The sequence below is a fragment of the Lathyrus oleraceus genome, chromosome 3, assembly GCF_024323335.1.
Source record: "Lathyrus oleraceus cultivar Zhongwan6 chromosome 3, CAAS_Psat_ZW6_1.0, whole genome shotgun sequence".
In the NCBI taxonomy this organism is placed as follows: domain Eukaryota; kingdom Viridiplantae; phylum Streptophyta; class Magnoliopsida; order Fabales; family Fabaceae; genus Lathyrus; species Lathyrus oleraceus.
The window spans coordinates 83,379,803-83,383,954 of NC_066581.1; the positions used below are offsets into that span (position 1 = coordinate 83,379,803).

Genomic DNA, 4,152 nt, shown 5'->3' on the forward strand with positions numbered 1-4,152 from the left:
AGATCAATGCTTGTTTAAGCGTTTGGAATGCTTCTAAACATTTGTTGTCGAAGATGAATTCAGCATCTTTCATCAATAGTCCGGTCAAAGGTTTAGTTATTTTAGAGAAGTCTTTAATGAATCGTCGGTAAAAACCGGCATGTCCCAAGAAGCTTCGTACTTCTCTCACAGTTTTCGGAGGTTGAAGGTTTTCGATTACCTCTATTTTGGCTTTGTCTACTTCAATTCCTCTATTTGAGATGATACGTCCTAAAACAATTCCTTCTTGTACCATAAAGTGACATTTTTCCCAATTAAGTACTAGGTTTACTTTTACACATCGTTCCAGAACTTTTTCTAGGTTTTCAAGACATTCTTCAAAGCTTTGCCCACATACGGAAAAGTCATCCATAAATACTTCCATGATATTTTCGAGAAAATCGGCGAATATTGCCATCATGCACCTTTGGAAGGTTGCGGGAGCATTGCACAAGCCAAACGGCATTCGTCTATAAGCAAAAGTGCCAAAAGGACACGTGAATGTTGTCTTTTCTTGGTCATCAGGATGAATTGGTATTTGAAAGAAGCCTGAGTAACCGTCTAGATAGCAGAAATGAGAGTGTTTTGCTAATCGTTCTAACATTTGGTCAATGAATGGTAAAGGGAAGTGATCTTTTCGGGTTGCTTTGTTTAGTTTCCTATAGTCAATGCACATTCTCCATCCCGATTCGATTCGTTTGGTTATAGTTTCCCCTTTTTCATTTTCAATAACTGTTATACCTCCTTTCTTCGGTACTACGTGTACAGGACTAACCCATTTGCTATCAGATATAGGATATATGATACCTGCCTCTAATAACTTGGTTACTTCCTTCTTCACTACCTCACTCAGGATCGGGTTCAGTCTCCTCTGATGTTCCCTAGAGGTTTTACAGTCTTCTTCTAGCATGATGCGGTGCATACAAATAGAAGGACTTATTCCTTTAAGATCGGTGATGTTGTATCCTAGTGCGGTTGGATATTTTCTTAAGATATGTAGGAGTTTTTCGGTTTCGAGTTTTCCTAGGTCTGCATTAACTATCACTGGTCGTTCAAGTTCTAAGTCTAGGAATTCATATCTCAGATTTTTGGGAAGTGTTTTCAGGTCTAGGGTTGGTTTCTTAAGGCATTGCGTAGGATCTGGTGTTATTGCTAAACATTGGTTGAGTTTGTCTTCTACAAGATAGTCAGACGATTTGCCCTTTTCTAACTCTGTTTCTTTTATGCATTCTTCGATGATATCCATGAAGTAACATGTGTCATCTATTGCAGGTGCTTTCAAAAATTGGGAAAGAATGAACTCAATTTTCTCTTCTCCTACTTCGAAAGTGAGTCGTCCTCGTTTTATGTCTATGATCGCACCGGCAGTTGCTAAGAATGGTCTTCCCAATATAATGGGTGTAACTTCATCTTCTCTAATGTCCATAATTACAAAATCGGTTGGGATGTAGAATTGACCTATGCGCACGGGAATGTTTTCAAGAATTCCTATGGGATATCTAACAGAACGATCTGCCAATTGCACAGACATTTTAGTTGGTCTTAATTCCCCCATTTCAAGTTTCTTGCATATGGATAAGGGCATAACACTAATACCGGCTCCTAAATCGCATAAGGCTTTATCTATGACAAATTTTCCTATGTGACAGGGTATAGAGAAACTACCTGGATCTTTAAGTTTAGGAGGCATATTCTGGATTATAGCGCTACATTCAGCAGTGAGTGTAACAGTTTCGCTATCTTCAAGTTTCCTTTTATTAGAAAGAATTTCTTTTAAGAACTTAGCAGATGAGGGCATCTACGTAATAGCTTCTGTAAATGGAATTGTGACGGTTAACTATTTCAGTAGGTCAACAAATTTTTTAAATTGGCCCGCATATTTGGTTTTAATAAGCCTTTGAAGGTAAGGGATAGGTGGTTTATAAGGTGGTGGAGGTACATAAGGTTCTTTCTTTTCTACGGTTTCCTTATTACTCTCTTCCTTTTCCTTAGGTGTACTTTCTTCCTCAATTGACTTCTTAGAGTTTTGGTTTTCATTTCTTGGATCTACCGATCCTTCCACTTCCGTTCCACTTCTTAGTATGATTGCATGAGCGTGGTTTTTCGGGTTAGGTTGGGGCTGTCCAGGAAATGCACCAGTTGGGGCAGAAGTAGGCGCTTGTTGTTGAGCTACTTGTGATATTTGTGTTTCCAGCATTTTGTTATGGGTAGCCAAGGCATCTACTTTACTTGCTAGTTGTTTGATTTGTTCACTAGTGTGTATATTCTGGTTTAAGAAATCTTTATTGGTTTGCTGTTGAGAAGCTATGAAGTTCTCCATCATTATTTCCAAGTTGGATTTCCTAGGAACATTATTGTTAGGTGTAGATGGGGTCGGCTTTTGATATCCAGGAGGTATAGTTGGGGCTTGATTTGGAGCTTGTCCTGGTGCGTATAAAGCATTATTATTCTTATATGAAAAATTAGGATGATTCTTCCAATTTGAGTTATAGGTGTGTGAGTAGGGATTTCCTTGAGCATAATTCACTTGTTCTGCTTGGATTCCTGTTAGGAGTTGACAATTAGTAGGAGTATGACCTTGGATTCCACAGACTTCGCAATTTTGAGTTGCGGCAACCACGGTGGTTGGAGGTGATACATTCAAACTTTCAATTTTCTGGGCAAGGGATTCCACTTTTGCATTAACATGATCAAGGCTACTTATCTCGTACATGCCACTTTTCGTTTGAGGTTTCTCCACCATTGCTCGGTCGCTTCCCCATTGATAATGATTTTGAGCCATGCTTTCGATAAGTTGATAAGCATCGGCATATGGTTTATCCATAAGTGCACCACCTGCTGCGGCGTCTATTGTTAACCTTGTGTTGTACAAGAGACCATTATAGAAGGTATGAATTACTAACCAGTCCTCTAAACCATGGTGTGGACAAAGTCTCATCATGTCTTTGTATCTTTCCCATGCTTCGAAAAGAGACTCGTTATCTTTCTGTTTAAATCCATTTATCTGGGCTCTCAACATAGCTGTTTTGCTTGGATGAAAATATCAGGAAAGGAAGACTTTCTTCAACTCGTTCCATGTGGTAACCGAGTTGGAAGGAAGAGACTGAAGCCATCTTCTAGCTTTATCTCTTAACGAGAAAGGAAAAAGGCGAAGTCGAATATTGCCTCAGAAGTGACACCATTAGCTTTAACAGTATCAGTGCATTGGATAAATACGGTTAAATGAAGGTTTGGATCCTCGGTAGGATTTCCAGAGAATTGATTTTGTTGTACTGCCTGCAACAGAGAAGGTTTAAGTTCGAAGTTGTTTGCTTCGATTGCGGGTGGAGCAATATTCAAATGCGGCTCATCTTGCGATGGAGCGGCGTAATCTCGAAGAGCACGAGCTGGTGCTGCCATCTCGGGTATTGGTGAAGGAAAAAGATTTTTGAGGTCAGGAATTTCGATAGGAGGGAGATTGTTTGCAGCACGATTTTCTCGAATTCCTTGTAAGACTCAGAGATATAGTTCGATGTCGTTGATTCGTAAGTAAAACGGCTCGCCTTGTGAGCGAGTGTGTGGCATACAAATCAACGAAAGAAAGAAAAATAAAAATAAAAATTTCCTTAGTCTCTACAGCGTAACAGAAGAGTTACGATATCGACTAAATAAAAGTCCCCAGCAATGGCGCCAAAAACTTGATCGTGACTTTATGAGTCTAGTTGGGGTACTAACTGCAAGTGCACAGTTCTATCGCGTAGTTTTAAAAGATATCGATCCCACAAGGACTTATGAATCGATATACCGTTTTCTAAGGTTACTTCGTAAAGCTAAGGCGAATGATATTTTGATTGTTTCAGGGGAAATGTTAAAACTAAAACTAGATCTAAATTAAATATCAATTAAGCGGATATCGGTATGTAGTTCTTCGTAATTAGGGAGTCAAATCTTCGTTGGTTTCTTGGTTTTAAAATAAATCTTTTCAGTAGACACTATTGATTAAAAGCCTTTTCTCAAACTCTCGCTCTGTTGAATAGACTATGACTTTATATTAACGTAGCTGTCACTTATTAGTTATGTCCAAAATCACCTTTTGAAAATAATAGAATCTATAGAAACTCTTTTTAAGAAAATACTAATCGTTTAAACACCCTC

The 4,152-nt window shown here is 38.7% G+C and overlaps 1 non-coding gene across 1 annotated transcript; it reads left to right on the plus strand.

Annotated features, from left to right (window-relative positions):
• Nucleotides 1-2,930: 2,930 nt before the first annotated feature.
• LOC127133194 (small nucleolar RNA R71) lies at nt 2,931-3,037 on the plus strand. Its single transcript, XR_007807185.1, has one exon. It is a non-coding gene; the product is annotated as a small nucleolar RNA R71 (small nucleolar RNA).
• Nucleotides 3,038-4,152: the final 1,115 nt, after the last annotated feature.